Source organism: Scyliorhinus canicula, unplaced genomic scaffold (assembly GCF_902713615.1).
Source record: "Scyliorhinus canicula unplaced genomic scaffold, sScyCan1.1, whole genome shotgun sequence".
NCBI lineage: Eukaryota > Metazoa > Chordata > Chondrichthyes > Carcharhiniformes > Scyliorhinidae > Scyliorhinus > Scyliorhinus canicula.
In genome coordinates this window covers 1,322,087-1,335,071 of record NW_024055751.1, presented here as the reverse complement: position 1 = coordinate 1,335,071, position 12,985 = coordinate 1,322,087, and the positions used below count along the sequence as shown (strand labels likewise).

General features: G+C 48.3%; 1 protein-coding gene and 2 non-coding genes across 3 annotated transcripts in view; 1 reads left to right on the top strand and 2 right to left on the bottom strand.

Moving 5' to 3' along the window:
* The window catches only part of LOC119960905, a 379,220-nt gene that overhangs the window by 187,037 nt on the left and 179,198 nt on the right, over positions 1 to 12,985 (bottom strand). The gene's annotated exons all lie outside the window — the stretch shown is intronic.
* On the top strand, positions 6,007 to 6,079 carry trnav-cac. Its single transcript has one exon. It is a non-coding gene; the product is annotated as a tRNA-Val (tRNA).
* On the bottom strand, positions 7,363 to 7,435 carry trnar-acg. Its single transcript has one exon. It is a non-coding gene; the product is annotated as a tRNA-Arg (tRNA).

Here is a 12,985-nt window from a genome sequence, read left to right as displayed (position 1 = left end):
ACTCAGGGCTGGATGAGAAGAATCCTGGTGGGAAAGAGGGTGTCGTTCGAGGCGTTAAATGTGGTGGCTGACAGTGGCGGGAGGTATGTGATGGTGAGTGGCAAGCTGCAGGGGAAGCGGGTGGTGTTGGTGAATGTTTACGCCCCAAATTGGGACAATGCGGGGTTTATGCAGGCGTATGTTGGGCCGCATTCCGGACCTGGAGGTGGGGGGCCTGATCATGGGGGGGGACTTCAACACTGGTGCTGGATTCCCCCATTGGATCGATCCAAGTCCCAGACGGGTAGGAGGCAGCGGCGGCTAAGGTGTTGAGGGGATTTATGGATCAGATGGGCGGGGGGGGGTGGCGGGTGGATCCCTGGAGGTTTGCGAGACAAGGGCCAGGGAATACTCGTTTTTCTCCCACGTGCATAAGGCCTATTCGAGGATTGTTTTTTTCATCCTGAGCAGGGGGCTGGTTTCGAGGGTGGAGGATGTTGAATACTCTGCCATTGCCATTTCGGATCATGCCCCGCACTGGATTGACCTCGGGCTGGGGGAGGAGAGGGACCAACGTCCGCTCTGGTGCTTGGAGGTGGGGCTGCTGGCAAATGAGGAGGTGGCCGAGAGGGTTTGGGGATGTATTGAGAGGTACCTTGAGGCCAACGATAATGGGGAGGTCCGAGTGGGGACAGTCTGGGAGGCATTGAAGGTGGTGACTAGAGGGGAGTTGATTTCCATCCAAACCCATAGGGAGAGGGGGGAGTAGAGGGAGAGGGAGAGACTGATAGGGGAGATGGTGAGGGTGGATAGGAGATATACGGAGGCTCCGGAGGAGGGATTGCTGGGGGAGAGGCTGTAGCCTTCAGGCCAGGTTCGACCCATTAACTACCAGAAAGGCGGAAGCTCAGTGGAGGAAAGCACGGGAGAAGGCGAGCAGGATGCTGGCACACCAGCTCCGAAAGCCAGGGAGATTGGGGGAGTGACGGATAGAGGTGGGAAGATGGTGCGGAGGGGGGTAGATGTTAATGGGGTCTTCAGGGACTTCTATGGGGAACTGTACCGGTCTGAACCCCCGGTGGAGGGGGGTGGAATGGGGCGCTTCTTGGACAAGCTGTGATTTCCGAGGGTGGAGGAGGGGCAGGTGGAGGGACTGGGGGCGGCGATTGAGCTGGAGGAGTTGGTTAAAGGGATAGGGAGCATGCAGTCGGGGAAGGCGCCGGGGCCGGATGGGTTTCCGGCCGAATTTTATAAAAGGTATGCAGACCTGTTGGGCCCCCTGTTGGTCCGGACCTTTGACGAGGCAAGGGGTGGGTGGGGGGGGGGGGGGGGGGATTTGCCCCCAACTATGTCACGGGACACTGATTTCCTTGATCCTGAAGCGGGACAAGGACCCTCTGCAGTGTGGGTCATATAGGCCGATCTCGCTGCTAAATGTAGATGCCAAGGTGTTGGCAAAGATCTTGGCTACAAGGATAGAGGATTGTGTGCCGGGGGTCATTCACGAGGACCAGACGGGGTTTGTGAAGGGAAGGCAGTTGAATACCAACTAACGAAGGCTCCTCAACGTTATTACGATGCCGGCTCTGGAAGGGGAGGCAGAGATAGTGGTGGCATTAGATGCGGAGAAGGCCTTTGATAGGGTTGAGTGGGGGTATCTGTGGGAGGTGTTGGAAAGGTTCGGGTTTGGGGAGGGGTTTGTCCATTGGGTGAGGTTGCTCTATGCGGCCCCGATGGCGAGTGTAGCCACGAATAGGAGGAGGTCAGAGTACTTTCGGCTGTACCGGGGGACGAGACAGGGGTGCGCCCTGTTCCCCTTGCTGTGTGCATTGGCAATTAAGTCCCTGGCCATGGCGTTGAGGGAGTCAGGGAACTGGAGGGACCTGGTGCGGGGTGGGGAGGAGCATCGAGTGTTGCTTTATGCGGATGACCTGTTGCTGTATGTGGCGGACGCGATGGGGGGGGGGGGGGGGGGGAATGCCTGAGGTGATGCGGATTCTTAGTGAATTCAGGGGCTTCTCTGGGTATAAGCTGAACCTGGGCAAGAGCGAGTTGTTCGTGGTGCACCCGGGGGATCAGGAGGAGGGGATTGGTAGGCTCCCACTGAAGCATGCAGGGAAGGGCTTCAGGTACCTAGGAGACCAGGTGGCTAGGAGCTGGAGGGGCCCTGCACAAGCTCAACCTCACAAGGTTGGTGGAGCAGATGGAGGAGGAGTTCAAAAGGTGGGATATGTTACCGCTGTCACTGGCGGGGAGGGTGCAGTCCTTTAAGATGACGGTGCTCCTGAGGTTATTGTTCCTGTTCCAGTGCCTCCCCATCCTTATCCCGAAGGCCTTTTTTAGGAGGGTCAACAGGAGTATTATGGGATTTGTGTGGGCGCATGGGACTCCGAGGGTGAGAAGAGTGTTCTTGGAACAGGGGAGGGATGGGGGGGGCTGGCGCTGCCCAACCTCTGTGGGTACTACTGGGCTGCCAACGCAGTGATGATGCGTAAGTGGGTAATCGACGGGGAGGGGGCAGCGTGTAAGAGGATGGAGGTGGCGTCCTGTGTGGGCACGAGCCTGGAAGCGCTGGTAACGGCGCCATTGCTGCTCCCTCCAACGAGGTATACCACGAGCCCGGTGGTGGCGGCTACCCTCAAAATTTGGAGGCAATGGAGATGGCATAGGGGAGAAGTGGGGGGCTCGATGGAGGCCCCGATACGGGGGGAAACATCAGTTTGTCCAAGGGAGCATCGAAGGTGGATTTCGGGGGGGGGGGGGGGGGGGGGGGGGGGGGAGAAGTGTGTACATGGGTTTGTGGGATGTGGCGGGTGTTATCTCTTTCCTTTCTGTTGTTTGCTTTTTTTTGTTTTTGATTTAGTGGTTGCTTTTGTAGGGGGGTGGGTGTTGTTCTAGGGTTTATACAATGGTCATTCTGTTGATATTGTTTTGTTTATATTTTGTGAAAATCTTAATGAAAATTATTTTAAAAAAAACATAGTTACTCTGTATCAAAAATGTCTAATACTAATAAAAGCAAAATACTGCGGCTGCTGCAAATCTGAAATAAACACACATGTCCATCCGAGGCCAGTTCCAATGCTCCAGTGATGTCCAATGTAAACTGGAAGAACAACACCTCAGCTTCCTATTAGACACTTTACAGCCTCCCCCATCTGCCTTTACAGCCTCCCCCATCTGCCTTTCCAGCCTCCCCCATCTGCCTTTACAGCCTCCTCCATCTGCCTTTACAGCCTCCCCCATCTGCCTTTACAGCCTCCCCCATCTGCCTTTCCAGCCTCCCCCATCTGCCTTTACAGCCTCCTCCATCTGCCTTTCCAGCCTCCCCCATCTGCCTTTACAGCCTCTCCCATCTGCCTTTACAGCCTCCCCCATCTGCCTTTACAGCCTCCCCCATCTGCCTTTACAGCCTCCCCCATCTGCCTTTACAGCCTCCCCCATCTGCCTTTACAGCCTCCCCCATCTGCCTTTACAGCCTCCCCCATCTGCCCCATCTGCCTTTACAGCTCCCCCATCTGCTCTTCACTGTTCAGTTGCTTCCATTTCACATTCGGCTGTCTCATCAATTTTCCACCGTTAATACTCTTCATTCCTTAAAGACCCCTCTATTATTTCCTTGACAAATTTGTCCATGCGGCACCGCGGCAGAGTGGTTAGCACTGTTGTCTCACAGCACCTGGGACCCAGGTTCAATTCGGCCTTGGGAGTTTGCACATTCTCCCCTTGTCTGCATGGTTTTCCTCGTGGTGCTCCGGTTTCCTCCCACAGTCCAAAGATGTCCAGCTTTGGTGGATTGGCTGTGCTAAATTGCCTCTTAGTGTCCAAAGGTGTGCAGGTTCGGTGGCGTTCCGGGGATTGGGTGTGGTAGTGAGCCTAGGTAGGGAGTTCAGTGGTAGCCTAGGTAGAGGATCAATGCAGACGTGATGAGCCGAATGGCTCCATCTGCACTGTCGGGATTCCATATCTGTAGGTGGATTGGCCGTGCTAAATTGCCCCTTAGTGTCCAAAGATGTGCAGGTTAGGTTGAGTTACGGGGTTTCAGGGATAGGGCGGGAGCCTGGTTAGGGTGCTCTTTCAGAAGATCGGTGCAGACTCGATGGGCTGAATGGCCTCATTATGCATGTATTCTATTCTGTTCTTTTCTATTCTACCTGGTCTTCTATTCTGCCCCACCTCCTGTGCCCCTTTTCAATGATATAATTCTGTCCATTCCTCTCCTACCCTCCTATACTGCTGTGAAGGATCATTTAAATGATGTACTGGTAAACTCGGTTTCTCTCCACAGATGTTGGCAGACCAGCTAAATCTATCCAGCAATGTCAGATTTCATGCTGACAGTAATGTTGCCCATAAAGACAGATGCCAGCCACATGGTAATTGAAGCAGAGGAAATGGCAGAGATGGTTACAAATCACTTGTTCTCGGTCTTCCTGTGGAGGTAAAGCAGAAAGATAGACCCGGAAAGGAGGTTCTGTGCGGATCTGCTCACTTCCGCCTTTCATATTCACTAACGGGATTTGACCAACGGAATTGTTCACATCTTGTACAAGGAAGGATCAAATCCAATTGGCATCTCCATTTCAAATCCGTTGTGGAGTAACATTCTCTCATTTGATTTGAAAGCTGTTGTGAAGCTGCAGCCGAGCACAATGGGCTTTGTGCCGCTCTTTCTGTGGTGTCCTGGTCATCACATTCGCCGATTGAAAACCGGACAGAAACATTATCAAATCTTTCACATTAACAGTGAGACAAGTTGGAATGATTTAAGTTTGTTGCTGGAAGTTATCGGAATCTCGGGTGCTGCAGCCAATTTTATTTACTTTTACCCCGGCCTCAAAATGCATTCAGCAAAATCAGAAATGCTGAATTGTCCTGATGCAATGAGATGAAAAATATGTTCGCATTTTGACAAAGTTCACATATTAGCGGTTCGTTCAGTCCACAACAGAATTGAATGGGTTTACAGATGCAGGTTTAATCACCGTCTGAAACATGCACATAAAGACAGACACAAGCGATTCTGTGACTGAACGGGATGAAGGCGTCAGAATGTCTCACACACAGAACAAAAAGGAATCTAATATAATGAAAATATCATTCTCAAATCTCTACCTGTAAAACTATCCCATTTCATTTCAGTGCTGGCTGTGCTCAATCTCATATGAGCACAATGGGGTTTGTATTTCCCAGTGACTCGAATTATTTTCTTTGTCAGTCATGTTTGCAAATCAATGTATATTTCAGAGTCTCACTTTCAAATGAGGATATAAATGTCGGATAAGATGAAGTTTTGAGTAACGGAAAGATACTGAGTAAATTGATTGATATTTTTGAAGCAACATGAGAATTATGTTATTACTGAGTGAGCAGAAATCATTCCACCCTGAGACTGCTTCTCCATTTGAAAATTCATTTGAAACCAAATAAAGTGGAGGACTGCAGCAAAGTGATCTCAACAGGGCTTTGTGAAGTTCTAAAAATCATTCCCTCTCTAATAGACAGACTCTGTGAACAGGCTGTAGATCAAATATAATTAAATTCTGTATGTCAACTCAGAAATAATGAAAAGATACTTGATCGGGAAAAAAACACCTTCATAAATTCGGTATGAAATCAATTGCATGATTATACATTGTTTATATCGTAAACTACATAATTTCCGTGTTCACATCTTCTGGTCCAGTGAAACTTGATCATTAAGTCAAACTGGACGTGGATTCGACAGAAATTCCTTTGTCAAAAGCGAATTGGACGATCAGCTGTAATGGAGAAAACTCAAGGCCATTGAAACAGAAAAACATTGAGACGAATCAAAGGATTGTTCTTTTGAAAAGCTGGTCGAGGTGATCGAAGTGCCGCTTATTGCGGCTTGCCAATTTATGGTTACATTGATTTATTAGTCTCTCTGCAGCATTCCTAATGAGAACAGCCGAATTCTAAAAAACAAAGGTCCCAAAGTGTGACTGAGTGACAGAACAGTGTCCGCTTTCTACACAGATTCATTAGAGTGAACGTGAGCCAGCGGTTTCTGTAGTGTAGTGGTTATCACGTTCGCCTCACACGCGAAAGGTCCCCGGTTCGAAACCGGGCAGAAACATTATGGCGATGAATTGTTTTCTGTTTCCTCATTAAGAGAATCCATGACCTTGCACCCGTTTCAAATGACATCCTACAAAATCCACCATTATGGGGACTGGATGGAATCGGTCAGAGAGTTCACACGTGTTAAGTGTGAATGGTTTTCCAATGAGCTGCGACATTTTCTGATTCGAATAATAATGTTAAATCAATTTCTCTGCCGCTTCTCTAAGTTTTCAGCCGAATTGAACTCCCTCAAAAGGAGTTTCTTCAGTGCAACAAGAATGCAGGTTTCGTGATCTCGGTCAGAGGGTCAAACTCGGTGTTTTGTTTATGTGGTGTGGTGGTTGTCATGTTTACTTTACACTTTTAAAAAACCCTGGATTGGTAACCGCGTAAATCCATTATCGAATCCCATTCGATTAAGTGTTTGGGAAAAGTTGCATAATTGACATTTTCATTGTCACACATCCCGAATAACCCTTGAACTGAGGGAATCTGCCGTGTGGAACCCCGGTCCCCAGAGCTTCAGCCTGATTCTCTGCATTGCCAGTTTAGTGACAATAACACAACTCAACACCAACTATCACCCCCAGTGAATCCGCTCTCGATTATTACCTGAATATAATATCTGACAAAGCAAATGTCAGATATTTGCTCTCATATATGTCGGAAAATGCATTCAGGAGAAGCAGAAATGCTGAAAATTGCCGGCACACTGAGCAGGAACACAGATGCTCCTATATTGACTCGGCACAAATATTAACAGTTCGTTCAATGGCGATTAATGCAGTTTAGAGGCTGGGATTGTCTCTGTTAATATATTAAATTGATTAACACTAAAAGACCGGCTGGGAATCCTGCAGTAAGTAACTCACCTCCTCCCCCCCACCCCCCAGCAGTCACAAGTCAGGAATTAAATGGCTCAAAGGGCAAAGCTGGCTGGGTGGATTGGCCATGCGAAATGGCCGGGTTACGAGGGGTGTGGGCCGAGTTAGGGTGCCCTTTCCAAGGGTCGGTGGAGACTCGGTGGGCCGAATGGTCTCCTCCTGCACTGTTGGGATTGTATGATTCTACCAATATTGATCTCCTTCAGTTCCTCCCTCTCACTAAACCCTCCATTCCCAACATTTCTGCCATCTGATTTGTGTCAGTTTCTGTCTCTTTAGAATATACTGGAATTTGTCAAAAAGGCTACTAAAAGTAAATCTAATAATCTAAATTGAATCAACTGAATTGGGTAAAAGTTATTCAATATGCATTTTTCATGGACTTTGCAAACTGATGTCGAAAGGTTAACCACGAGCCAACCAGGAGTCGAACTTGGAATCTCCTGATCCGTAGTCAGGCGCGTTATCCATTGCGCCACTGGCCCACAGTAAAATGCAACTGTTACAAATTGGTTCAATACGTCACCCAGACTATTTATCCCAAAGTGCTTCACAACTCTGGGGGAAATTCTCTCAGGATCTCCCCCCCCCCCCCCCCGGCGGATTGGATTGGAGTCGGGGTTGAATTTGGTGACAATGTAAAATACACCAATGCTGTTCCCAGCCTGGGCGGTCATTCCCGAAAAACAGAAAGAATGGGCTGGCAGTTGTGGGATCGTGTCCAGTATCTGTTTGTGGGGAAATGCAGTTGGTGAATGGCCAGGCTGGAGTAACAGTGACTAGGACATAAAACAAGTGAATGAATGTAAATTTGGAAATTCCCAGCTCCTTCCTGTCTGCGGGTATTTCCCGCTCTGAGCTGCACAATGAACAACGAACCACACCGTTTATTTCCTGTCCGTTCAGCTGGTGTCGGTGCCGGCGATGTTTATGGACAAACTACAGGCTCTGTTTCCCCTGCTGCATTTATTCCCCTGGAATTGATACTCTCATTTTCTGTTTCCATCAAATGTCCGAACGCTGCAAAGTTCCGATCATGTCCACCAGAGGGCGACATGGTCACATGTTTCCTCATCAAATACCCGCCATAATATTCACCTTAAGTTGCTGTCTCAGTCAATGGTTCCTCTCTGCTTTCAAACATACGAGCAGGTGAAATAGAAGCAGAAGTTTGCCATTCGGCCCCTTCAGGCTGTTCTGCCATTCAATAAGATGTGAAGATGCCGGCGTTGGACTGGGGTGAGCACAGTAAGAATTCTTACAACACCAGGTTAAAGTCCAACAGGTTTGTTTCAAACACGAGCTTTCGGAGCACTGCTCCTTCATGGGGTGTGTAAAGAGGTGGGTTCCACAACCATATATATAGACAGTCAATGATACAAAGACTCGCACTCAACGTATCACCTTGCATCACTGACTGTCGATAAATGTGGTTATGGACCCCACCTCTTCATTCACCCGATGAAGGAGCAGTGCTCTGAAAGCTAGTGATTTGAAACAAACCTGTTGGACTTTAACCTAGTGTTGAAAGACTTCTTACTGTTCAATAAGCTTGCTCTGTTTGTGTTTCGAATTCCACATTCCCATCATGCAAACAGACGAAATTAGATTCTGTGATACTAACTGGTTTGTTTTATAGCATGATACACACACGGTAGCACATACAAACAGATGAGATAGAAGCAGAAGTAGGCCATTCGGTCCCTTTAGCCTGCTCTGCCATTCAATAAGACCATGGCTGGTCTGTTTGTGTTTCGAATTCCACATTGCCATCATGCAAACAGACGAAATAAGCTTCTGTGAAACTGAATATTCTGTTTTCTAGAATGATACAGCACATGTGCAGAGTTGGAAAGAAGCTCAACAGCCACTCGAGGAACAGCAGCGCATCTTTCCACTGGGCTCAATACAGCTTTCACACTCAGTGTGTGTTCAGCAGTTTCACACTGTAAATGCTGCCCCCATTCTGTGTGTCCTTACATCGCAGATTTGGGTTTGAATTTTTTTCACTGGGGGAGGGGCTGGTGGTTGAATAGTGTAACTGGCTCTGGACCAGGTAATATTGGACAGTGGATTCACTGGGGGAGTGGCTGGTGGGTGAATAGTGTAACTGGCTCTGGACCAGGTAATATTGGACAGTGGATTCACTGGGGGAGTGGCTGGTGGGTGAATAGTGTAACTGGCTCTGGACCAGGTAATATTGGACAGTGGATTCACTGGGGGAGTGGCTGGTGGGTGAATAGTGTAACTGTCTCTGGACCAGGTAATATTGGACAGTGGATTCACTGGGGGAGTGGCTGGTGGGTGAATAGTGTAACTGGCTCTGGACCAGGTAATATTGGACAGTGGATTCACTGGGGGAGTGGCTGGTGGGTGAATAGTGTAACAGGCTCTGGACCAGGTAATATTGGACAGTGGATTCACTGGGGGAGTGGCTGGTGGGTGAATAGTGTAACTGGCTCTGGACCAGGTAATATTGGACAGTGGATTCACTGGGGGAGTGGCTGGTGGGTGAATAGTGTAACTGGCTCTGGACCAGGTAATATTGGACAGTGGATTCACTGGGGGAGTGGCTGGTGGGTGAATAGTGTAACTGGCTCTGGACCAGGTAATATTGGACAGTGGATTCACTGGGGGAGTGGCTGGTGGGTGAATAGTGTAACTGGCTCTGGACCAGGTAATATTGGATAGTGGATTCACTGGGGGAGTGGCTGGTGGGTGAATAGTGTAACTGGCTCTGGACCAGGTAATATTGGATAGTGGATTCACTGGGGGAGTGGCTGGTGGGTGAATAGTGTAACTGGCTCTGGACCAGGTAATATTGGATAGTGGATTCACTGGGGGAGCGGCTGGTGGGTGAATAGTGTAACTGGCTGTGGACCAGGTAATATTGGACAGTGGATTCACTGGGGGAGTGGCTGGTGGGTGAATAGTGTAACTGGCTCTGGACCAGGTAATATTGGACAGTGGATTCACTGGGGGAGTGGCTGGTGGGGGAATAGTGTAACTGGCTCTGGACCAGGTAATATTGGACAGTGGATTCACTGGGGGAGGGGCTGGTGGGTGAATAGTGTAACTGGCTCTGGACCAGGTAATATTGGACAGTGGATTCACTGGGGGAGTGGCTGGTGGGGGAATAGTGTAACTGGCTCTGGACCAGTGAAGCAGAGAACCAGGCTGAAGCTCTGGGGATCGGGGTTCCACACGGCAGATTCACTCAGCGTCTCAATTCAAGGGCAATTCAGGATGGGTGTGAATGAATAATGAAAATGTCAATCATGTAACTTTTCCACACACGGAAATGAATGGGGTTTGGCAATGTTTCTGTGCGGGTTTAAACCGAGGGCCTTTATGTGTGTAAAGCAAACATGATAATCGCTACACTTCAGAAACAGGTAACAGCGCTTAGCGCACTGACCGAGAATAGTAAACTGTGCGGCCTTATTGCACTGAAGACCCTTCTATTGTCAGAGTGCTATTCAGCTGGAAACTTAGACAAGTGGCGGAGAAATCGATCCGACATTAGAATCATCAAATATCACAGTACATTAGAAAACCATTCAGAATTAACACGTGTAAACTCTGACTGCGATTCCTGCCAGTCTCCATCACAGAATATTTTGCAGGGTATCAGTTGAAACTTTGCGGGTGTAAGGTAATGCATTCGTTTAACTATTGAACAACAAATAGCAAGGATACAACTCAGCTGCAAATTAGACGAGTAACGTCAATAATGTTTCGAATTAGGGACATTCCCCTCACCATCGCTTCCCCCCCCCCCCCCCCAGCAATCTGCCATTAACACATTCTCATCTCTTAATGCGCCACTATCAGCACCTTTCTTCGCCTTGATCACCACCTTTTGCATTCCCTTTGTCTTTCCTTCCAAGGCATCTTAGTCATCCTCCACCTATCGCTGGCCGTCCATCCAGCCCCAATGTTCCCCTCCCCCTCCGCACAGTATAAATCTGACCCGATTTCCAGTTCTCCAGCTTTGACAGAGTCACCCAGACTCGGAACGGCAGCTGCCATCTCTCTCCACAGAGGCTGCCAGACCTGCTGAGAGGGTCCAGTATTTGTGTTTCTGATTCAGATTCAAGCATCCACAGTAAGTTGTTTTTATTGTACATTTAAACATGTTTGAAATGGTGATTAAATTTGTTCATCTGCATCTGTAAACCCATTAAATTCTGTTGTGCATGAACAAACTGCTAATATGTGAACTGTGTCAAAATGGGAACATCTTTTTTCTTCTCATTGTGTCCTGAACATCCCGGTAATATTCAGTTTCAAAATTAGTTTGTGCAAACTTTCCTCACACTAAATGAGACAGATGTCTCAACTTTCAAAAGATAAATTTAGGAATACCGAATTACTTTTTTTTATCCAATGAAGGGACCAATCTGCACATTTTTGGGGAATGGGAGCGAAACCCACGCAAACACAGGAAGAATGTTCAAACTCCACACGGACAGTGACCCAGAGCCAGGATTGAACCCCAGCAGATGTCTCAACTGGCAAGACTATAAGATTCAGAACTTAGTCTGCACTTCAAATGTAAAACCATTTTTTCAGCAATACTTCTGTTCAATCATGTAATGCCCCATTAATCAGGGCAGCGTGGTGGCGCCGTGGTTAGCACTGCTGCCTCATGGCACCGAGGTCCCAGGTTCGATCCCGGCGCAGGGTCACTATCCGTGTGGAGTTTGAACATCGTAGAACAGCACAGAACAGGCCCTTCGGTCTTCGATGTTGTGCCGAGCCATGATCACCCTACTCAAACCCACATATCCACCCTATACCCGTAACCCAATAACCCCCCCTTAACCTTACTTTTTAGGACACTACGGGCAATTTAGCATGGCCAATCCACCTAACCCGCACATCTTTGGACTGTGGGAGGAAACCGGAGCACCCGGAGGAAACCCACGCACACACGGGGAGGACGTGCAGACTCCGCCCCTGTTTGCGTGGGTTTCGCCCCCACAACCCAAAGATGTGCAGGGTAGATGGATTGGCCATGCTCAATTACCCTTAATTGGGAAAATGAATTGGGTATTCTAAATTTATTTTTTAAATGCTCCATTACTCCAAATATATGGGCAGCACGGTAGCATAGTGGTTAGCATAAATGCTTCACAGCTCCAGGGTCCCAGGTTCGATTCCCGCCTGGGTCACTGTCTGTGTGGAGTCTGCACGTCCTCCCCGTGTGTGCGTGGGTTTCCTCCGGGTGCTCCGGTTTCCTCCAACAGTCCAAAGATGTGCGGGTTAGGTGGATTGGCCATGCTAAATTGCCCGTAGTGTCCTAAAAAAAAGTGAGGTTGGGGGGGGGGGTTGTTGGGTAACGGGTATAGGGTGGATACGTGGGTTTGAGTAGGGTGATCATTGATCGGCACAACATCGAGGGCTGAAGGGCCTGTTCTGTGCTGTACTGTTCTATGTTCTATTATTATTTGAAAGTAATGTCCTGATTTGAAATCGAGGCTCTGAAATATACAACAAAAATATAAAATAGCAAATGTGACTGACAGAAACGAAATCCAGCCACTGGGTAATACATGTTTACAAGTTCATTGTGAGATTGACCAGTCAGTTTATAAACACAGTCACAGGTCAGAGATTTAAGATATCTTCATTATATTTGACCCTCTTTGTTCCGGGTATGATACATTCTGCAGCCTAAATCCCGTTCATGTATAAAAAAGGAAGGGCGACAGCAAATCCGCACTGAGCTTGGATTCCCACATCTCCCTGAGTGGCTTTTCCTGTTTCTCTATCATTAAGGCCGAATATTTCAAAAAGCTGGTTCAGTTAAGTCTTTGGAATTTCCTCTAAGTCAGTTAGAGTATCAGTTAGACTAAATGCCGACTGGGTGACCGCTTTGCAAAACACCTTCGCTCCATCGACAAGCTGGTGGCAGACGCTCCTGTCGCTTGCTATTTCAACTCACTGTCCTGCTCTCATGTCCACATGTCCGATCTTGGCCTGCGGCAATGTTCCCATGTAGCTCAGCACAAAGTCAAGGAACCAATTAC